General features: G+C 38.1%; 1 pseudogene; it reads right to left on the minus strand.

The window, feature by feature from the left end:
- Positions 1-1253: 1253 nt before the first annotated feature.
- On the minus strand, positions 1254-19512 carry LOC121436425 (annotated as a pseudogene).
- Between the last annotated feature and the right edge of the window lie 5408 nt (positions 19513-24920).

Genomic DNA, 24920 nt, shown 5'->3' on the forward strand with positions numbered 1-24920 from the left:
CTTTGGTAGAGGAAAGCTGGAGTTTTGAGGATGTGGGAGGGTTGCTGATAGAATCAGTAATAGCAGGGCCAGATTGAAAGATTTTGGAAAAAGGCAATGACAGAGACTTTTTAATATGACATAAACATAAGTTTGTAAGTGGAGGTGGAGCAACTCAAAACAAATATTTGTATCATACATCATTTTATAATGTACAAATCAAATCATCACAGGAAATATGAAACAGATTGCTTTATACTGGCCCATGGGATAAGCAAAAGTGGAAAATGTCTCAGTGTGGAGGGGCTTGTGAATGTGAAAAGAAAATAGATGGTAACTAAGTTTGTTTTCAGGAACCCTGAGAAAAGGAATGAAAACATTTTCTCACTTCTAAGCAAAGGAAGCATGGGTTTATTTGTACAGGCCAGATAACTACACCCTTTTATAATCTCCCTGAATGCATTTACACACTTGTAGAAACAGTAATATTTCTTCCCCCTGCCTTCTAGCTCCAGCGGAAAGATAAAATTGTGACTGTGACATAAGATCTGTGTCTGTAGACAGAAAACAGCAAGGCTGATGGGGTAGGTGGCATGGGAAAAAGTCTATCCAACAAATAATGGAGATTTGCTGATGATGGTGGAATAGTTGAGTCTTTTTTGATGTAATCCCAGCTGAGGTCTTGTGGTTACCTGAAACAACATTAGGAATGAGGAGGAAGATTTATGTATGACAATCACTGTTAATTCTATAGGTAAGTAGTCTTTCAAGTAGAATCCTTGTTTCTTTGAGTTGCTACAGAGAGAGGAAAGTGTAATAAAGCAATTGTATTTGTTGGTCTGAGTAGATCTGGAACCCCAGTGAAACTAGAGGAACCTATGTAGCCTACATGTAGCTTCTAGGATGGTCAGTTGATGAGAAAAAAATCTTTTTTTTTTTTGCAAGGTAAACATTACTTTATTACAAATTTCACACTAGAATGATAGTGCAGAAATGCTGCCTGGTGCCATTAAGCAACAATTCAACCGTGTTATGCCCAGGGTTCACACCTTCATCTACACACAAACTTTCGTGTTTCTGTGAGCATAACACAGTGAAGCAGAACATTGAGTTGAGACCCAACACCTGCAATGGATGCTTTTACAGGCTGCACTGTAGAGAAAAGCACGTGAGTAACCTTTGCCTGGGGGACATTATGTAACCAATCAATAACTTAGAGACTGACAGTCTCCACTAGTTTCCAGTGTGCACAGTGCTGGCTGCAGGCGGCACCATTAGGAAGTGCCCTCCATGTCCACATCCTCCTGTAACTGCTGTACCATTTTTTCCTCCAGCTGCTTTCCTTTGCCTGCAAGAGGAGCACAGAAAAGATGGATGTTCTGTTTGACTTCTTTGATATCCTGAACCTTCTGTAGCTCTTTGTTTTTCTTCAACCTGATCATTATAAACTTAGCCTGCCGTTTCTGTTTGATCTCTTCAACCTTCTTCATTGCCTCAATAGTTTTATTCCATAGCTCTCACTGGTACTTCACAGGTTCGTTTCTATGTTTTTCAAATTCAGATGAGTTGTCCACTGTGAGCTCCTTGCCAGCTGCCTTCCGGAAGGCTTTAGTCTACCTGACCTTGCGTGGATTCCGCCTCTTCTTGAAGTTTCTATGACATTTGGATTGGCAAAATCGGAACACCTTGCAGTTGTGGATGAACATCATGCCGTGGCCAGGGTAGATTGGCCCGGTACAGAAATAACATTTCTCGATTCTCCTGTTGACTCCACGTGTGTCCTACCTTCCAGGCCAATTAGAAAAATTCTTTCCAATAAAAGAAATTAATACACATTCCTATATTTTAATTCATATGTTTAAATATAGTACAAGTTTACAATATTTAAGAATGACCTGGAAGAAAAATGCAATTACTTTGATCAGAAAAAAAAATGGCAATAGGTCACAATGTGTAATGAAAAGTATAAGAAAATATTTAACCTTATCAATCTTACTGAGCAGTTGAACCTTGTGAAATCGTGATTATCTTGGTTGTTTTAGATACAGTTGGCATTCTAGTGCATGATCTAGTTGGTATATCTAAACTTTAGATATAAAATAAATATTTTGAAAATTCTTTATTAATGATACATTCCAAGTTGGCCATGAGTTTGATTAAGTGATATTTCCAGAATATTTCAGAAAAAAAGAAGATTCTGAGAGAATGCCAAAGATAATTTCCCCTGTCTCCCTCTTAGTCAAAAATGTTTCCTCTTAAAATATTTGGCCACAGAGAAAATTAGAATACATATATTTTCAGATCATTTAGTGGTTGTATATTTGCTATTTTGCTTCATATAACTGAATACAATTTGAATGTACACACTGTAGGATCGCTAAAAACTTAACATTAATTCATAGAGATTGGTACAAAATTGTTAATCACAGTATGATTAGTAAATGTTTGAATAATACTAAAATTAAAAACTATATACAAGCCTAGCCTTTAGTACTTAAAGTGCAGAGTAAATACCATAATTAAAAATATAAAATATTTGCATTATAATTAGGAAGTAACAAATCCCATCCATGCATTTTCTAAGTTATTAAACATTTACCATGTTCCAGGAACTGTCTTCATTGACTATTTTAATGCTTAAGTGTCTATAATAAGAGAATAAATATTAATATTGGAATGACAGCACTTATTTAAATCACAAATTTATTTTAGTGCAATAATTGATTCAATAAATCTTCAAAATAAATATAGAGTAAGAAATAAAACAATATAAGTTTTAAATTAAAATCCCCTTTCAATAATACAATTTTTTTTAATTTCTAAATTTTGATCCTCAGTAAGCTGTTCATTATATTTATAGACTTATAGACTTCTGTATTTAAAGTGGGGAAAACTAAGTTATATAGCTAATAAATAATATATCCCATACCCAGCTGAGGAATGGTTGACAATTGATAGTTGATGGTGGACAAAATGTTCCTTGTCTTTAAGAGTATGGCCACCATCTGAAAGTACATGGACAGAACAAACTAGACTCAATGGCTAAAAAATCCACTACTGCTATTCACTAAACTAATGCAATTTCAAATTATATCATTATGCTTTGTGCATCCAGATAAGTATAGATCTCAATTCTTACCCAAGAAACTTCCTTCTGCAACAGATAAAAACTATTGAAGAGATCCACAGATGTTCAAAATACAGAGAATGAGTGATTTTAGGGTGCCCAACCTCATCTGAGACATCAACAATGAAACCCTATACCAAAAGTTCAGAATAATTTATGGAAGAGGGAGCAGAATGACTGTCAGAACAGGGCACTTGATGCTAGGTAGCCTGTTCAAGACATACAGAGGAAGTTGGATTGGGGAGACATGGAAAGAACTTGGAGTGGGAAGAGCATGAAATAGATATGGTATAAACATAGCATCCATGCATAAAATTCCTTATAATGTTTTGACTTAAAAAGGTTATTTCTTGAATATAAAGTGTACATGGACTCACATGAGCAAATACACATGAGCATACTCACACATGCACATGCATGAATGATGTGAGATTCCCCTCTAAATGCTGTGAATACAGTTGATTAAGGTATAAAACTGCTTTGGTCTCTTGCAGCACAGAATAGGGCAAGGTGGGAATTCCAAGAATAGAGAGTAGGCGGAGTCAGGTAGAAGCCATGTAGCCACCAAAGGAGACAGACACTGAATGCTGGACAGAAACTTAACGGTAGGCCACAACCACATGGCGATACACAGATTAATCGAAATGGGTTACTTTAAGATATAAGAGCTAGCTAAATATGCATAAACTATTGGTCAAATAGTATTACAATGAATATGTAGTAATATGGGTGGCGGGGCTGCGTTCCCAGCACCCCAGCCGCCTGCTCGGCTAGCTTATGCCCGAAATAACAACACACAAACTGTATTCATTTAAACACTGCTTGGCCCTTTAACTCTAGCCCTTACTGGCTAATTCTGATATCCCGATCAACCCATCTCTAATAATTTGTGAGAACCGGTCTTACCGGGAAGATTCTAGCCTAGTCCGTCCTGGGTCGGAGCTTCATGGTGTGTGTCTGCCAGGGAGCTGGGCATGGCATCTCTCTGAGGTGTCTGCTCCCGAGAGGAGAGCTGTGGAGTCTCTTCGATGCCCATCTTCCTCTTGAAGTAGATTGGTGCTGCCAGGAGCAGAGTGTCTCATTGTCACGAAAAGTCCTAAGTTATTAAAACATTAAATGTCCTATTCTGTAATCTTTGAAAGGCATGAAGAATGTCTATCTAAAATATATCTCTATATATCTAGGAAATATTAACTAACATGACTACAAACTTGACTATCATGATTATCTATTAACAATCTATATTTCTAATAATACATTACATTTTTAAATCAACTACACAATCACAGTTCCTTAATCAAGATCAGAAACACATATACATACAACAAAATTGACCTTAAATTTAAATCATTAAACAAAATCCATATCAATGTAAATTATTCATATCTCTATCATGAATATAGCTTCTGAATAATTATTCAGGTCTGGTTGTTGACGAGTGAACGAGCAGCCTTTTGCCAACACGTGCACATACATACACTGAAATCATTTTTTTTTTGGCCAGGGAAATCACTAAGACACTGAACAGAGATTTACCCACTTGAGAAGCATTGGGAATTCAGTTATCTGAACCAGCTAATGCCTAACAGACAATAGCATCATTTTATATTCGTTAAAGAAATGGGTTCAAGTAGGAAGAACTAAGATGAGGACTACTGCTTATCTCAGATGCCATGATTTCTATGAAATTAATTTTCAGTCTCAAAATTATCAGTTTCCTAATATTATCTGTTCATCTCTTTCAAACACAGAATTGCTTCCCTTGGTCCCCAGTGTGGGAAAGAGTCTGTGAAAATAGGGGGCTATACTCCTAGGAGGAAGAGAGCTGCAACAAAATCCAGTGTGCAAACTGTCTGTCATGTCATTGGAAGGGTTAGAATACAGTTGGATGGTAGCCTTGGGAAAACTGAGATTGAAACAGTGAGTAAGGCACAGTTAACCCACTCTAGCCACTCAAAGAGGTCATTAGTAAATTAGAAACACTCAGCCAGAATAAACACATTGATCGAAGTCATTAGATATGTCCTATTTCATCATGATAGGAAACTGCCCAAACTTTTAATGCGAAGACTCTTGAGTATTCATGAGACACTCAATTTGTGGCACTATACACAATGATGTACTAAAGGGATAGGAATGGTGCCATTTGGGGAATTTTAATTCTGTGAGTACAGTGAGAAATGTCTCTGAGAAGATCTCGTGAATTTATAACCAGACCCAATCAGTTTTATTAGAAACCAGCTGTTTACTGATCTGCTTGAGAGAGAAAAAAACGTGAATCAGAGAACCTTTAAGAAAAGGGATGGCAGCGAGACGCGGGCTGGGCTAGACGGGGAAAAATAACACCCAGTGAGGCTCAGAAGAGAGACCGCCACCTAGTGTCCTTTAATGTCACCCAATTAAAGTATATGCTCAACTATGTTCATGGCAGCATTGTTTGTAATAGCCAGAACCTGGAAACAACCTAGATGCCCTTCAACGGAAGAATGGATGAAGAAAGTATGGAATATATACATATTAGAGTATTACTCAGCAGTAAAAAACAAGGACTTCTTGAATTTTGCATACAAATGGATGGAAATAGAAAACACTATCCTGAGTGAGGTAAGCCAGACCCAAAAAGAGGAACATGGGATGTACTCACTCATATTTGGTTTCTAGCCATAAATAAAGGACATTGAGCTTATAATTCATGTTCCTAGAGAAGCTAAATAAGAAGGTGAATCCAAAGACAAACACATAGGCATCCTCAGGAATATTAACCTTCATCAGGCGATGAAAGGAGACAGAGACAGAGACCCACACGGGAGCACCGGACAGAAATCTCAAGGTCCAAATCAGGAGCAGAAGGAGACGGAGCACGAGCAAGGAACTCAGGACCACGAGGGGTGCACCCACACACTAAGACAATGGGGATGTTCTATTGGGATCTCACCAAGGCCAGCTGGCCTAAGTCTGAAAAAGCATGGGATAAATCCGGACTAGCTGAACATAGCGGACAATGAGGAATACTGAGAATTCAAGAACAATTGCAGTGGGTTTTTGATCCTACTGCACGTACTGGCTTTGTGGGAGCCTAGGCAGTTTAGATGCTCACCTTAGGAGACCTGGATAGAGGTGGGCAGTCCTTGGGCTTCCCACAGGTCAGGGAACCCTGATTGCTCTTCGAGCAGATGAGGGAGGGGGACTTGATCGGGGGAGGGGGAGGGAAATGGGAAGCGGTTGTGGGGACGAGGCAGAAATCCTTAATAAATAAATAAATTTAAAAAAAAAATAATAAAAAAAAAAAAGGGATGGCACATTAAGATGAGGCAGGACCAAGAACACTGCATCAAGGCTGAGCAAGGCATCCCACCATAGGGAAAAGTCTATAAAAAGCCAGCTCATGCATCAGGGATATATCCGAGTCCCACTGCCAGGTGCCCCTCAAACAGACCAAGCTACACAACTGTCACCTACAAGCAGAGGGTCTATGGGTTCCCACTAGCTTGGATCTACTGTCTCTTGACATCCTGTGACCTGCCGCCTTACTCATATAATTCTTTATCCCTCTCTTTGACTTGACTCCCAGATGCTGGCCTCATGCTTGGCTGTGAATCTATGCATCTGCTTTCACCAATAACTGGATGTAGATTCTATGAGTGTATTCACCTAATATTAGGGAAAGGGCAGTTTAAACACCGTCTTCACTATTACTAGGAGTGTTCGTTGAGGTCATCTTTGTGGATTCCTAGGAACTTCCCTAGAACAAGGTTTCTCCCTAATCTTAGAATTGTTTACCCTGTAGGAGGAGTGGATAAGGAAGGTGGGTTGGGGAGGAAGTGGCAGGGAAACAGGGGAAGAGGAAAAATGGGAAACTGTGGTGTTCACGTAAAATGAATAAAAAATTAAAATAAAAGAGAAAGGGGCTGAAGTCTACATCTCTGGGAGCTGATGCTTTCTGGTGCTGCTGTTGACAAAGAACTCCCCCTTTTTTAAGCAACTCAGTTTACTCACATTCCACCATAACGCACAGACCAAGATGAATCTTAAAACATGACACTAACAATGTAAATAAATGGAGACAGTATTTCTAAATTAAAGGAGATTGCGACTTGGCATAAACTAGAAATAAAAGAGAAATAGCACTGCTGGCAGCACCTGAATAAAAGTGTGAAGTTTACCAGATATTGTAGAATAATACTCTCAGAAATATTATATTGAAAAGATATTGATTTCAATAATTGTGTTTGAAGAAGTTTTAGATTTATTTGTGTGTGTGTGTGTGTGTGTGTGTGTGTGTTTGTGTGTGTGTGCATAACTTGTATGGGGGTATTGACAGACTTGAGATGTATGTGTCAGATTGCCAAGAACTTGACTGACAGTTTGTTGTGAGCCATGATGTGGGTGCCATGAACCAAACCTGGGTGTTCTAAATGAGTGGGAGGTGCTCTTAAGTGAATAATATATATATATTATATAATATATATATATATATATATATATATATATATAACCCCAAGTATATTGTTTAAAAATACAAGGAACCAATTATATAAAATATCAAGAAATGATTAGTGGATATAGCTTATAAGTTTAGAAACATATTTAAATCATCTTTCCTGTTGTGCATAAGAAAAAAATTCAAAGTTCACAGGCGATCTCATCAGCTATCATTTGAAATGAAATCTTGAAAGTCTGACATTTTCAAATATCTGCTTTGCTATTTCCCACAGCAAAATGAGGTTTGAAAATGACATGCTTGAACCAAGAGAGGAAGGGACTGTGGGTTTTGTGGCTTTCAAATTGTAGAAGGGGAAGGCATTGTCCAAAGCCATAGTCATGACTTCTCAGGCAGGAAGACTCTGGTGGTACTTAATCTAAGGCGAAGACACAGGAAGTATTTGCCATTCCCCTTTGATTTTATTCTTGTCTACAAGCAAGCTGTATAGAGTATATGGGAAAATACAGGAAAGGAAACCCATCTTACAATGCAAAGCCTGATTCACAGTGTCATAAAGCCATGTTTGAAATGAACACCAAGGGTGTGTACCAAGTGTAAAAAAGCAGTTGCCACATAGCTATGGTGGTAATCAGTTACCTGACATCTGGCAAAAAGACTCGGGTGAGCCACTGAATTTGATTTCTTCACTTTCACTGAATATTTATGCTTAGCACCTAAATTTTAAGCACAGGATAGTTTCTGGAAATGTACTCTTCTTTAAGAAACTGTTTCATTTGTGTACAGGAAACATCTGGAGCAAGAGAAATGGATTTACTGGCTTCCCAGACAGACGACATCTGTACTATTTTGTTAAGGAACTGCAGTGAGTGGTTAGGCCTTATTTGAGGGTTCTCCTAAATGTATGTGTCTTTGCCAGCATTTCTCAGAATCTAGCCTGAAAGAGGATAAAAGATACCACAAAACACATGTCATTAAAGTGAACAGTGTCTCAAATTCAGTACCTGGAATAAAGAAAAATGTATTTAAAGTTAAATAACACTTTCAATATGCTACTGTTATTAAAGAAGTCCTTTATTTCAACATACTTTGGATAAATATAATTTATTAATTGAACTTGGTCTGTGGTTTTGGTCTCTGCTTTCAGATAATCTACTTCAAATAAAATCAGAAATCAAAATAATTACCTCAAAATAGTGATTTTTGTTTAAAATGATTTATTGGGAACTCATTGCATGACTCTCCATAAACATAAGTTTTTGGTTTATAAAGACTCCATATTAATGATTACTACATTGGCATTAAAGATAAAAGACTTAAAATAATGAATACCTTTTGCTTTGTTGAACAAAAAAAGAAGGACCTACAATATTATCAATCAAAATATACCAAAAGTAGAGTAATATTTAATTAACTTTTATATGCAAATAGAAAGTAGTCTCATGATATTTAAGATTAATGTGGTGAGGTATTATTGAACTAATTAAAATTATTTTCTTAGTAAGTAAAACGAGTGGGCTCACTATATGTTAATAGTACTTTCCCACTACAGAGACATAAAACTATGGATGTGTGTTTGTGTATGTGTGTGTGTGTGTGTGTGTGTTTGTGTCTGTGTTAATCTTCATAGTAAACTTGACTAGACATAGAATCACCTAGAAGACCACCCTCTGGTGTAACATGAGGGCCTGCTTGTTGGGTTTCTGTCTTGCCCAGTTCCCACAGCCAGTAAACCCCCAAAGAAAATTCACACAGAGAGTCTACATTAATGATAAACTGATTAGCCCATTAGCTCAGGCTTTATATTAGCTCTTATAACTTATGTTAGCTCATTATTCTAGTCTATGTTAGCCACATGGCTCAGTACCTTTTTTAGCAGGGAAGGTCACATCCTGCTTCTTCTTCAGTGGTCTGGGCAGGACTGGGGGGGAATGGGCTTCCTCTTTCCTAGAATTCTCCTGTTCTCATTGCCTGGCCTCTACTTCCTGTCTGGTTGACCCACCTGGCCAATCAACGTTTATTTAAAACATGATTGACAGAATACAGACAATTCTCCCGCACCACTCTGGGAGTATCTATGAGGACGTTTCTATAGAAGTTTAACTGAGAGGATGTACTCTGAATGAGGGCAGCACCATTCATGGTTCTGGATTGAAGGGGAAAAACAGAGGAATCCAGCTAAACTGAATGTCTTAGTCATTGTTCCATTGTTGTGAAGAGATAGCATGACAAGGCAACTCTTATGAAAAGAAGCATTTAATTGGGGGCTTGATTACAGTTTCAGAGTCTTAGTCCATGATCATGATGGAGGGGAGTAAGGGGTGTCTTGCACACAGGCAAGGAGGAAGTTGCTGAGAGCTGCATCCTGATCTGTAGTCAGACAGTCAGAGAGAAAGCTTGGGACTGAGGTGGGCTTTTGAAGCCTCAAAGCCCACCCCTGTGACACACTTCCTCCAACAATAACACACCTCCTAATCTTTCTCAAATAGTGCCTTGCTCTGTTGACTAAGCATTTAACTGTGAGCTTATAGAGGCCATACTTATTCAAACCACTACACACTAGTATTATGCACCTGCTTCCTGACTTGCATACAATGTGACTTTGACTGCTTTTCTCACTGACAAGTCAAGTCCTCCTCTTTCCTTCACTCCTTCCCGGTTATAATGTTCTATATCATCAGACTGTGATGCCAAATAAACTCTGCTTTCCTTAAGCTTCTTCTTGGTTGCTACATGGTCACAGCAACACAGTAACAAGCAGAGTGAGTGTTGGAGGGCAGATTTGCTTACAAAAGACAGTTTCCCCAAGGAGTATTCTCAGTATTAGGTGTGTTCTATTTGGATTCATTTTAAGAATTTTTATGGCTGTAGGAATCAGACTTCTGTAGGGGAATGTGTTACAGCTATGGAATGGTGAAGATATCCTCACTTTTCTGGAAGCCTGGCTATACTTAGAGTCGCAACAGAACAGCTCTGGAGAGGTAGAGCCTCCACAGGACATCTCCAAGGCTGAAGCCACAAAAGGATACCTCAGCCCTGGAGGGAAAGTGTCCTGACTTACTTTGAAGCCAGGCTATCAGAAGGTAGGGTGTGGTGGGGGTGGTCTACCCACAGGATATAGCAATCCCACTCTTTTAAAACTTTTTTATTGATTTTATTGAGCTATACATTTTTCTCTTCTCCCTTCCACTCCTCTGGAGAGCCGCTACAATTGAGATCTGCTCTGTTCCCTTAAGGGGATGTCCTAGCAGAGCTATCCACTTTTTCTCCCACCCAATATACTACTTCTTTTGTTAGCACTCTGCTGAAGGAGAAGCTTCTGCAGAAATGTAATAATCTCCTCAGGCTCCGGCAAAAATTTGTTACTTTTTCTGCCAGCCTTGCTCACCCCGCCTTTCGAAAAGTCCAGCAAAGTTATTCTTTCTTCTCAGCTTTTTTATTTATTTATTTATCCAGGTCTTTTTTTTTTTTTAATTTATTTATTTATTAAGGATTTCTGCCTCGTCCCCACAACCGCTTCCCATTTCCCTCCCCCTCCCCCGATCAATTCCCCCTCCCTCATCTGCTCGAAGAGCAATCAGGGTTCCCTGACCTGTGGGAAGCCCAAGGACTGCCCACCTCTATCCAGGTCTCGTAAGGTGAGCATCCAAACTGCCTAGGCTCCCACAAAGCCAGTACGTGCAGTAGGATCAAAAACCCACTGCAATTGTTCTTGAATTCTCAGTATTCCTCATTGTCCGCTATGTTCAGCTAGTCCGGATTTATCCCATGTTTTTTCAGACCTAGGCCAGCTGGCCTTGGTGAGATCCCAATAGAACATCCCCATTGTCTTAGTGTGTGGGTGCACCCCTCGTGGTCCTGAGTTCCTTGCTCGTGCTCCGTCTCCTTATTAAAGATTTCTCGAAAAACAAAAAAAAAAAAAATATTTCTGCCTCCTCCCCGCCACCGCCTCCCAATTCCCTCCCCCTACCCCGATCAAACCCCCCTCCCTCATCAGCTCAAAGAGCAATCAGGGTTCCCTGACCTGTGGAAAGTCCAAGGAACCCCCACCTCCATCCAGCTTTAGTAAGGTGAGCATCCAAACTGCCTAGGCTCCCACAAAGCCAGTACGTGCAGTAGGATCAAAAACCCATTGCCATTGTTCTTGAGTTCTCAGTAGTCCTCATTGTCCGCTATGTTCAGCGAGTCCGGTTTTATCCCAGGCTTTTTCAGATCCAGGCCAGCTGGCCTTGGTTAATATTCAGGAGGATGCCTATATGTTTTTCTTTGGGTTCTCCTTATTTAGCTTCTCTAGGATCACTAATTATAGGCTCAATGTCTTTTTTTTATGGCTAGAAACCAAATATGAGTGAGTACATCCCATGTTCCTCTTTTTGGGTCTAGCTTACCTCACTCAGGATAGTGTTTTCTATTTCAATCCATTTGCAGCAAAATTCAAGAAGTCCTTGTTTTTACTGCTGAGTAGTACTCTAATATGTATATATTCCATACTTTCTTCATCCATTCTTCCATTGAAGGGTGTCTAGGTTGTTTCCAGGTTCTGGCTATTACAAACAATGCTGCTATGAACATAGTTGAGCATATACTTTTGTTGTATGATAGGGCATCTCTAAGGTCACGTTCAACCACCTTAGCAATCAGGGAAATGCAAATCAAAACAACTTTGAGATATCATCTTACACCTGTCAGAATGGCTAAAATCAAAAACACCAATGATAGTTTTTGCTGGAGAGATTGTGGAGAAAGGGGTACACTCATCCATTGCTGGTGGGAATGCAAACTTGTGCAACCACTTGGGAAAGCCGTGTGGCGGTTTCTCAAGAAATTCAAGATCAACCTACCCCTGGACCCAGCAATACCACTCTTGGGAATATACCCAAGAGATGCCCTATCTTCTCAGCTTTGTTCAGATCCTTTAAGGGAACATCTCAGCAAGATTTTTCAGCCCAATCCCTTAGGGAATATCTCAACCAGATTCTTTGATTTTGTCCTGGCGAATGAAGATGGTCTCCCAAGACTCTGAGAAAGGCATTTACTTGGGAAGGAGGAGTCCAGGAGAGTGGCTGCCTCTGACAGTGAGGGGTAAAGGATGGCCTCCCACTGAACAGGCAGAGATGCTTATATAGTGCTCCTTGGTGGTGTGGGGGCAAGGGAGTTTTTCCTTGGAGAAGAGGGATTGGTTTATTTTCCCTATTCAGGGATTGGTTAGTTTAGTTGGTCATGGGCAGAGATGGTTCTGATCTCACGGCCAAACTCTGTTTCTTTCACTGGTACTTTTTAGCCTTTGACTTTTAGGGTCAGCAAACATTTCTTTCACCGACTGATTCTAAGGACAAAGTGTGTTTCTTTGGCACTGGTTTCTGAGTCAGGGCATGTTTCTTTGGTCCTGAGTTCCAGGGTAAAGATGTTTCTTTCCCTGGCTCAGGTCTCAGATCCAGGCTGTGTTTCTTTCACTGGTTTTGGGTTTAGTATTGGTGTTCAGTGATTGGTTGATTTCCTGCTTCAGTTGGCCATTTACTCTACAACTTTCATGGGCAGAAAAAAAAGAAAGGAGAAACTTTTCAAGGTTATATAACTCGATAATTAAATAAATGAGCTTGCGTACTGCAGAAAGAAAAGGACAAAGAATTGCAGAAGAAATCCAAATGTTTGACCCGACAGAACACTATCTAGAAATGTTATGTTGGCTAGTTTTATGTCAACTTGACATAAGCTAGAGTCATTTTAGAAGACAGAAAGTCAGTTGAAAAATTGTCCCCACCAATTGACCTGTGGGCTAGCCTGTGTTTCATTTTCTTGATTGATTATTGATGTGGAACTGCAACCACTGGGCTGGTGATCCTGGGTATTATAAAAAAGCATGCTGAGCAAGATATGAGGAACAAGCAGTAAGCAGCAGGAAGCAGGACTTTGGACGGCCATCTTCCAAAAAATGACAGGGAAACTCTTTTTTTAAAAAATTTTGATTTTTATTGAGCTCTACATTTTTCTCTGCTCCCCTCCCTACCTTTTTCCTCCCCTTCTACCCTCTCTCAAGGTCCCCATGCTTCAATTTACTAAGGAGATCTTGTCTTTTTCTACTTCCCATGTAGATTCGATCTATGTATGCCTCTCTTAGGGTCCGCATTGTTGTCTTTGTTCTCTGGGATTGTGATTTGTGGGTTGGTTTTCTTTATTTTTTTGTATAAAAACGTCTTATGAGTGAGTACATATGATAATTGAAGCTTCTTAAGTATGAAAGCTTGGCCTTAGCTTTGGCTTGTTCCCAAGTGGCTCTTGCAACTTAAACTAACCCATCTACATTCTGACATGTTACTTGTCAGAATAATTGTTAGACATATAGATGTATAAATGTGCCATGTACTACTCCAAAGCTATAGTAATTTAATTTCTTTTGAGCTCTTGCTTTATTTTTTTTAGTTAGAAATATAAGTAAAATATTGGATATGGGTTAGCAATATAAAATATGCCTAGGTCACATAAATAAAGATGATTTTTATTTGATTATATTATAGCATATCAAATATGCATAAAATTCCATCATAAAACTAAACATCTTATATCATAACTCAAAAAAATGATTAAAAAACAGTTTTTCATGCTGTGGGAAAGATGGATCTCACACACACACAAAGACACACATACATACACCTTGAGTGGGGTGAAAGAAGAAAGCAAATTTCAGTCAAATAATTCTAGCAAAGAAAAGAAAATTGTTTTAAAAAAAGCAAGAGGAATATACAATATGAAATAATAAAGAGAGGAAAAAAGCCACTTTTTAGTAAGCTTTGATCTCTTCATATAACTTTGCAGACACTTAAGACTGTGGTTTAGCATAAGGCTGAGTTCTCATGAGGACTGGAGAGACAGTGGAGAAAGTAAAAATAAACAGTAAGAGAGAAAGTGACCCTAGGGTAAATTTACAATTGCTCCACCCTAGTTACTAAATTGGTTTGTGGTCTTTTGATAGTTCCATGGCTTCTCAAGTCTTCAATGATGACCTTTATCCAATCACACAGGGCATGACGCATTCAGTCTTGTGGTTCTAAGGCTTACACCAGAACCCAGAGCTGGCTTCCACCCTTCCTCCTTTTGGGGATATAGAAGTCAGTGGCAAGAAGAAATGGGCACAGCATAACTAGGAGGTTTTTCTTTTAATTCTACAAGTTTCTTTAATCCAATAATCAGGAAAATGAAATTATCAAGTACAGAGACTAATTGTGGTAGGCTTCAATATCTTGTGTTTTCTACTGATCTTGATGGGTCATCAACTGTGTTTAGTTGTTCTTGTCTGTTTTTCAAATTCACCTGTGATGAAATATTTCAGAAAACCAAATGCTTAATGCACTGATTCTGATTCAGTAAGCTTTCACAAAGATGCTATTGTGTGTTGTGCACCAGAAAATTCATGGAGCAAACAGCTGAGAAAACGAAAGACTTGTTTTATGTATATAGAATGAATATTTACTTCTTTTGGAGAATGTGAACTGGTAAGGAGTTCACAAAATCATATCAGCTTAGTTAAAGCCTTATATTCACTTCTTATAAGTAATAATCTCTATGTGGCCTAATATACCTCACAGTGCATCTTGTCTATTTTTCTCATTGTTATGGTCTTAGTAGTGAACTTCTTGAATTGTTTAAGAATAAAATTAATTATCACATGTGAAATACTTAGATTATTGCACACTGGCCATCAGTGGAAACGTGTTCAAGTGTTGGAAATATTACTTGTTCCAGGGAACTAAACTGTAGTGAGAACTAACACTTTCACCATGAGATAAGGCCATTTTGAGTAAACAAGTACCTTTCCTTGGGCTCTACCACTCTTGATATCTCTTAAGACACCACTTTTGTTTGTAGAAAGGAAATCATATTGATGTGTAGATTAAGGAAATATAGGTGGAATTTCCAAAAAGAAAGTGTCTGTGTGTGTGTGTGTGTGTGTGTGTGTGTGTGTGTGTGTGCTTCCTGGTGATAAAACTAGTCTAGACACTACAAATTTGTGGAATGAAATATAGTTGCTTATGACAGAAAATCTAGTCAAGCTAACACAACAATAGCATCTTTTTATCACTTACTGCTCTGTGCTTTCTAGAACACAAAGTGTTAAATGCTAACAATATGACTCTGGGAGTGAATATTATAATTTCAAATATTTACACAGCATAGAAAATAAAATGGCATAAATTCATCCATGGAGATGTGAATCAGGATGCTAAGCAGGGAAGAAGCAAGAAGAGTGCTAAACTGTGCGTACTTGGCCAAATTTCTTGCTTACCAGTGGAACCAGAATAGACACTTTTAAGTGCATATCCTACTCCATATTTTTGGAAATATTAGATGACAGAAAAGATATGAGTCACATTCTTTACCCAGACATTATAAAACTCTTATTCTCGAGAGAAATATAAACAATGTATTGTAAATGTCTAGTATCTGGAAGAAAAACTTGAGGGCAAAATTAAAATATTGCATATTTTAAATAAGTAAACTCTGAATTAGTATCAGGTAAGAAGATATAACTGCTAAAATGATACATGAATAAATTCACACCAGAACATGATTTATCATGTTCATTGTTAACAAACAAGGAAGTGGGTTTTATAACTGAATTTGATTGTTAAACTAAGTATTTGTTTCAGTTATAGGCAGGAAGTCTTGGTCAATAATTGAAAACTATAGGGATTTGAACTGCAGATAGGAGCTTCATAACAACTTCACTTACACAAATCTAGTTGATATCTTGGAAGGACACAGGCAGGATTGGGCAGGTCATTTAATCAGTTGAACTGACAAATGCTTCCCACCTAAGCCAAACAGGAAATTTTCATTAATTACCACTCCTCAAGTATTTGTTAATATCTACTAATTCTTCCTTTACAGGAAAACAAATGTGGCCCATTCAGAAGATTACATATTCATAAGTTAAAAACCTAGTGACTCTTTTTAAACCTGTTTTCAACAAGGCTTTATAAATAGAATGATTAAATGTTGACTAGAAGTACAATTATTATGTCTTGTCTATTTCTTTAAATCAGATTTAACTGTAGAAAATTAACTAGAAAAGTCAGAAAATGAATAAATGTACTATGAATTGGAAGGAAATCAAGTCTTAAAAGGCTACAACATGTGTAAACAGAAAACTGTGCTATTTATGACAATGGCCTCCATAATTTTGTTGCCAAGCACATGTGCCTGTATTCAGAGGGTACAAAAACATTTAACTCTGGGCCACATGTAGGAATTAACCTGCCATCTCTTCCAGAGGCCCTTCCATGTGTGAGCAGTGAGGTCATCCCACTATTTTTTGAGACTTCATACACTATGTAATGACATTTGATATTGCTAAGACATGGCTGCTCTGGAAGCATTAAGGTGTTGCAGCAGAGAAGTGCATTGTGTTTGATGAGTCATGCTCAACAAATTCATGGGTAATCTCAATACTGTAAGAGAAAAATAGAACAGGATCAAGTAACAGAGGCTCGTGAAGAGAGAAAGTTCTCATGCAGGCACAAGATCACTTCCACTTTGCTAAAAGTGAGGACTTAAACACACACAGGTTTCTGCACGGTTTGAGTCATCTTCCTTAGCTCGAGGTCTGGATCAAATGGTATTCTGCTACCACTTCCGACGGAGAAAAGGCACTTTCCATCCGTGATTCACTTTGCAAAATGAATAATGTCTAAACAGTGCAGCCTCTTCTAAGTTATCCTGAGGTTTGGACACACACCAAAAAGGAAGTTCAAGAATAAACATGACCAAGGCAAAGAATTGGATGAGAAATCCTCAGAACGTTTGGAGTAGGGAAAGGAAAAAACAAAGTGAAACATGAGTATATCCAGAAAATCCAGTTCATTTATGTAACCTGCAGTGATTGGAAGAGATTTGCTGGCTTTTGTGCACAAATCCTCCAAGAAGAGAACAGACACACCTCGGGAAGGAGATCCTTACCAGGAAATGTACGTGCAACCATCTTCATAAATCCACAATTTTTAAACTGGTTGTGCTTCTGTCCCCATTAGCACTGCACTGCTCTGCCCTCTGTACACTACTTTTCATGTCAAAATGCACGGAGACCTTTTAAAAGATGTTTTGGCTATGTGCTGGAAATAGTTGGGTTGTGCCTTCTTCTGTTCCTTCCTATTCTCTCTCTCATTTTCTTTCCATTCCTTCTCTTCTCTCTAGAAACTCAAAGAAGAATGGAGTTACTTGGCACTCATTTCCCACATAGAGCAGGATCTGTCTCTGTTCTCTCCACATTTATCTACCTGCAATTGTACGAGTCACAGAACCAGCCTGCACTGGGACCTTTATTTTAAGGTGGGGGTATTTTTAATGCAGTAATGCTGGATCCCTTCAACCTGTTATAGTCTTGAAAAAAACTTAGATGCTCAAATCAAATTGTGAAAGCAATCATATTTTAACTTGTCTGTGTTGACTCAACACAGCAGAAGACAGAAGAGGCAGGATTGTTTTTTTTTTCAGGCAGATGGAACTTCCCCACAGTAGTCACTGGGTCAGGATATTTCCAACAAAGCCAGGAGTGGGTAAGGAAGCCTAAGGCATGATAAAGGGGGTTTCTCTGGAATGCAGGGGTACACACTCACCAACAGGATTCCCAAAATGAGACTTTGTTCTAACTATGTGAATAGACAAAGACAAAACTTAATGGGCTATTTTATGACATTGAATTCCACAAGTAAACAAAGCCCAAACAGACCTGGAGAATTGCATATCTCTCTATTCCAGAATATTTCTGCTAAAAGAGCTCACCAGAGATCGTCTGTGTCCTTTGTCACAGACATGATTGATTTGTGTATACACAGGGAGGTGGTAAGGAAGGAAGCTGGAGGTCTTTGGGCAAAGGAATGAATTTCTCAGACTGAAACATCTGACTTCAAAAATATCTTCCATTCAACACTTTGTGAGCAGGTGCAAGTTGTTCAGCCTCTGTGAGTCAGGTTTTCTTAGTGAAAATCTGAACTGTATCAATGCTCTCTATACCTATATTCATGTCCAAAGTAGATATAGTAATGAGAAATAAGTACAAGAAAAACTGATAAACTAGGGTTTTTGTTATGATTATTGTGTATATTACTTTAATGCCATGTAGTGTCATTACTGTAGGTCATCAGCTTCAGAGGAAAGAGAAGAACAAAGTACTGATTGAAGGGAGTATTTGTCTTGAATCTTCACTGGCCTGCTTTTTAATGGTAAAGCTGAGGTTAAGTTAGCAGAATTGCCTGCAATTCAATTGTCTCTCTGTAGCCTGTGACAAATAATACCTGAATTAAAATATTGAATTCTCTCATCAAATTGCTCATCTCAGAAACTCATTAGTAATAACATTATATAGTTCAATCCTTAGCTTCTGTTTCCAAACAAAAACACCAAAGAATAAAGACATCCCAAGGCAACATCTTTTTATAACATTTGGGGGGACAAAACATAAAGATTTCTCTTTCCTGCGAGTGATTTACTCTGGTTTGCCCAGTGGGAATGCACTAAGGGCAATCATTTTGTTTTCCTCGGTTGAAGCTATTAGCTATAATTGCTTTTGTTAATAATGCTTTACTTATTATAATCAAAGCTCAATTTTTCTACTTATGCCCTGGGGCCAGTTTGCAGAGGCACAATTTATAAATGGATGAAAAACAATTAATGATCTTATCAACAAAGTGCTATGCAATCTCCAAATACAACATCACGTGTGATGCATCAAATAAAATCATGGAACTTAGACAATGTTGTGGGCTCTCCCAGGAATGACCACAAACACATTTCAGTAGTAGAGGGGGAAAATTCCTTAATGGGAATTCAGCCCCTAGGTTTAAGAGAGGATGTCCCTACTAACCAAATGAAGGTCAGGTTCAACTTTTGTGTCTCCTGTGGGACGACTATCTTCAAAGACAGAAACGACAATAGCATAAAGAGAAGGCTGTTCCAAGTTTCCTGTCACCATTACTCTTCAGAGATCCTTTGCAAGGAAGTCCAGACTCAGTAGACTCCCTTCCTATCACTCAGACACTACTTTGGTCCTGAATGCCCCTCACTCCTGGCCATAGCAGCTTCCTGAAACATGCCTCCTGGTTTCTATACAGAGCTTTGAACTTGCTCTGGGCTTTGACTGGAATACCGTCTCTGTAGATATTCTTGTAGTTCGACAGCTCTGAAATAAGGAATATTGATCATGTTTCTAAGGTGCTTTGAAAAACATGTTTTAATGATGTGACTATCACAAACAGCTAAAGAATGCATCCAGTACCTGCTTTGTGTCCTCAGCTATATCCTAACACTCCTAATAAGGCCAATATCAAGTACTAAAAATCAAACCGTCAAATAAATGGACTAAGTGGGTTAATACTTAGACTAGGTCTCAGCAATTTCTTCCTGGTGTCATTTTCGTTATTGTTCATCTAGAGAAGAGCAGTCAGTGGTTCTTCTTTGATGCTTCCTTCTCTTACCAGTCATCTTCTTTTTTCCCTCTCACCTGATTTCCTTACTGAATGCGTAGCTTCAGATGCCCCATGTTTGAATTGCAGACTTCCCTTTGGTGCTGATTGAAGAAAGCAAAACATTTGTTGGTTTTCTTCTCAGTACATTATAAAGGGGGCCCAAAGGGACAACATTTGTACGCTATCAAATAAGAAGGACTATTTGAATGGATGGAATGGATAGCCACTAATTTTCTTCCTGTCTGTTTTTTTTCCTCTCTCTCTCACACAGAATGCTATTACTTAAGTTGCTTAACCTTGTTAATCACATTTTTTTCCAAATGGGACAATTAAAATGATTGCTTATTGCGAGAATTCACTGAGGTCATATATTCTCACAAAACATAAAACTATAATTAATGATCAAAGAATTATTAGTATAATGTGCTCCATTCCTATTTTAAATATAAATACTAATTTTGATGGAATTATTCTTCTTGAAATGATGAAGTACCATCCTCACAAAATATTTCCTTCCAACGTCTAGTTTCAAATGTACTGACCTCTTTCCACCTATGGTTACATTTTCAAGAACCATGGAAACCTAGGCCACCCCACGGAAGTAGGGCTTCAAATATCATCTATACTGTGCCCTCTACTTTTGCTTTTACATTTTCAGATAATGGAATCTTTTTCTTTGAATCCCTGAACTTAAATCCACACCATGTAAAAGTTTTCTGTGATGCCAAGTCAGAATGTTTTATAAAATATTTGGTTTAAAAACAAGTCAGTTATTTATGTCTGCCTTCTTTCCATTAAGGCCTAAGAAAAACAAGTCTCCTTAGTTTCATTCAGCGTGACCCTATCTCCATAAATTCAGCATGAACCGTTGAGGTCAAAATAACTTTGTCTAAGTACCTTCTCATAGAATCACAGGCTGATTCTAATTACACTTCAAGCCTTTCCCAGAAACTTCAGAGCCTTAAATAAAGCCAACAGGATTTCTTCATGTCTAGTTCTTCTTATGTGCCCATCAGTCTGACAAAAAAAAAAAAATAGAGTTTCAGAATCTACTTGTATTGAGTGATCATTTGAGTGGTACTGTATCCTAAGAAGCGATACACCATAATTCCTTAAGACAGTGATTAAAGTGTGTCCTGGAGCTGTTCATTAACCATAATCATATCATGATAGAACCAGAAGGTAATGCAGAAACAAGTCTATATATCTTCACCCTACAACAGACTTCATTTTAGTAAGTCTTACAAAAGCCACGTCTCTACAATTTTGTCCCCAGAGCACAGAGTGAGAAGCTCCTCTGTTCTTCTGTCGGTAAGCCTTTGGTCATCCGCAAATGTCCAATCCTGTGCTACACTGATGTTCCCTTCGGGTATCTGAGCCCTTTTCATTTATTCTGTATGTAAGCTGAATTCCTCACTGGACCACACCAATGCTGTGCTACTCAGCTTGAGGATTTCCAAAGGATTGAGGAGGCAGGATGCCAGTCTGTGATGATGTACAGACATATTCAGGAAATATAACCCAGTAAAGTAAGGACTTTAGTATGGTTGGGACAATCTATTTTATAAGCTGTAAAGAGAAAAAGGATGAACATGCAAGACTCATGAATTAGATATTACTCTATTTAGGATGCTGAAGCAAAATGCCACTAGTTGAAGCTGAAATAGAAGACCTTTATTCTTTATATTTCTGAAGCTAGGAAATTAAAAATCAAGGCTCCATCAGATACACACACACACACACATATACATGCTAAATTTATATATATATATATATATATATATATATATATATATATATAATGTCTTGCCTGTGGTATACTGTCTTATTTAGAGGGAGACAAGAGATAGAGGAGACTACAGCAGGCTGGATCATTATTTACTTAAAAACTAATCGTCATGCCATTGTTTAATTACTTCCCAAAGACCTCATTTATAAATGCTGCTACTGTGTATACAAAGGCTTCAATATATAAATTCTGCAGGAATATACACAGACATACATGTGTCTTCAGTATACTATCTTATAAAGAGAATTGCAAGTGAAAATAATCATAATTTTTCAATGATGCCTAAATGAGAAAAGAGTGAATAAGCAATCAATTAGCACAGATACATCCATAAATATGTCTACCTAACTCTGGGTCTTTGTTCCCAAACCTTAGCTTACTATTTTCCTTTTATCGTAAAGAAATTTGAGACCTGTGGATTCCCACTGAAAAGAGTGTGTTCACATTGTTCCCAGTTTCCACAACTCAAGTGCTTCTCCGGCTTCTTAAAGGCATTCACAAAATGCAGTGGTTTCACACTCACACTCTTGTGTTCAGCTGCATTCAACTGCTGTAGGTTGCCCTCGGCTCACCTAACTGGTTATGAGATGAGTCAGTGATTGCTGCAACCATGTCCCAATGGCAAGAACATAGAGGAGGTTCTCATACCTCTGTCAACATGTCTACTAACTCCTCAATTTTCTGGAAAATTCTTAGAAGTTCCAAGTCAGATCACAAAGTAAAAATTCAGGGAAGAACACCCCACAAGCAGAGCTTGTGAGATAAGATTAGTGAAAAAAAGAATTAGACTTGGTAATTATGCCCACCCTATAATTTATACCTGAAAGAATTAATTGCCTAATAGCCATTCTAAGCAGGTTAAGAACTTTTGAATAGGGAGATTAACAGTGAATTTTATATGATCTAGATGTATTTGTGTGTGTGTGTGTGAGTGTGTGTGTGTGTATTTTCATCTACAACTCAAGTTGTGTTCAATATTTTAGCAATAATAACAATGCTTTAATGTCCTTCACTTTCACCTTTATTGTGAAAATGAAAAAAAAAATGTGCTTTGGAAAGAAAGCAAGAGAAAATGAAAACACCTAATTCCAGACCTGAATATGCCACTGATTAACTCTGAGATCATGAGCAAATTATCTCAAATTATTTAGGCTACGTTCTCCTCTTTTGTGCAGGTTTGGACTAGATAGTTACATTTCTTCTCATTATAATTACTGCTTGAGGTGATTTATTGACATGGAAGTGGGCCAGAAGGCCTTGTCTTCTCTTCTTCTAAAATTTTTATTGTTTCTTCATATTAAGTGTTCCACTACCCAAAATATGGGTGTGAACTGCAAGTTAGGGGTTTATTTAAAGTCATGGACAGAATTTGCCTGTTTTCTGGATATGCTCAGTGTTATGTGACCCCTTTAATTTCTAGGCCTACATTATCAAAAGCAGTGTCTATTATTGTATGAAAGGTCACCAATGATAAGATTCCCTCCAGAACTGAGAGGATGTGCAGAGTGGAAATTAATACACAGAACATATTCCTGATAGTCAATTGTTTGTTTTGCTGAGATTTATATGGAAACCTGAGGTAAATTTTGTAAATGGGATGAAATTGACATGAAAGCAGAAGTTTGGGGGAGAAAATAGTGTTATGCAAGCGTATGACAGTGATGCATCAGCAAATTGCCTTTAAAGACGTCTTTAAAGAGCATCACGAGTCCTTTTAACACTCCACAGCTGAGATTTTATCTGACCAGGAACCCGAAGTAACTATAAACCAAATGATTATTTGTATTTTTAGTCCTAGTGTGTTGTCTTCTTAATGACCCACAGCCTTAAACTTACACTAATATGGTAAAGACTTTCTTTGCTTTCTTTTTCTTGGTTTTTTTTTTTTCTGTTCCAGTTACCAACAGTAAAAGGCACATTCCTGAAGATGACTTGTGAGTGACCAAAAGCAATATAGAACATCAACAGCTTTGATCAAGGGCAGCTAGCTTATTGCTAATTGTTTCCAGAGTGCTTGTTGGAAAATCTGTTAAGACTAAACTTTGCATGCAATGAGAACTGATGCCTGAGTTCACTGCCTTCATTCTTGGCCCACAAAGGAGTGATGCTTGGTTCACTTACACTTAGGAAGCGAAGTGTTTGGCAAAGCAACAGAAAGGCTATTTCAAATATTGTCTGTTTTAACCTACAGCCCAAATAAGAAGGTATGAATTGAAGGATGCCTTAGAAAAGTTGAGTTAATTTGCTGCTGGATATTTTTCTAAGTTTTCATTATCTTAAAAATCCAAAGACTTCTACTTCTTCTGGTTCTTTGATTCTTATACATAATGGGTGAATATAGGCCCCATAAAGTCTCCCCTTAATTAACAAACAGGTAAAAAATACTCAGTTTCAAAGGAACTAGCCGTAAGTCAGACAGCAAAATCCTTTAGTACTTTAAGATACATATCAGTATTCCCTGACACTAGGTGAAGAAACACAGTGGACGTGGAAATGCATTTTAGCAATCCAAACTTCTAATCTTGAAATTCTTTCCTTCAAACCTTCCCGGTATCTCTAGGTGGCCTCATGAAAGCCCTAAAGACTGAATAAATATTTCTATGCACACAGACTTAATGTTTGACCCTACTTACAATTTCAGTTCTCTCTAATCTTTTGACTACCAACTGCAAAACATTGAGTGGACAGAGGTTACACGTTGACTGGAGAGAGAGAGCAATGACAATTTGATAATGTCATTTTGTTTTTCTTGTCCATCCCATTCCCAACACCCAATCCCATTGCCTTGTGTATATTCTTAACTTTTTTGACCCACCCCACCATCGTGTGTGTGTGCATGCGCGTGTGGGTATGCATGTATCTGTGTATGAATGCAAATGTGAAAAGGTCGAAGAAACAGTGTGGAAACCAGTTCTAACTAACATGTAAGTTCTTGTGGTTAAACTCAAATGGACAAGATTGATCACAAGTACCTTTATCCACTGAGCCATCTTCCTAACCCATATCTTAATTTTTTTAAATTTATCTATAATTCAATGTACTACCCATTGCCAAGAACCTACATAATCCCTTCAGGTGCTCCCTGACTGTGTTATTGTCACTTCAGGTTTAACCTATACATCTAAT

Source organism: Microtus oregoni, unplaced genomic scaffold (assembly GCF_018167655.1).
Source record: "Microtus oregoni isolate MIOR12 unplaced genomic scaffold, Mior012 000049F_ref0000343, whole genome shotgun sequence".
NCBI classification, from domain to species: Eukaryota; Metazoa; Chordata; class Mammalia; order Rodentia; family Cricetidae; genus Microtus; species Microtus oregoni.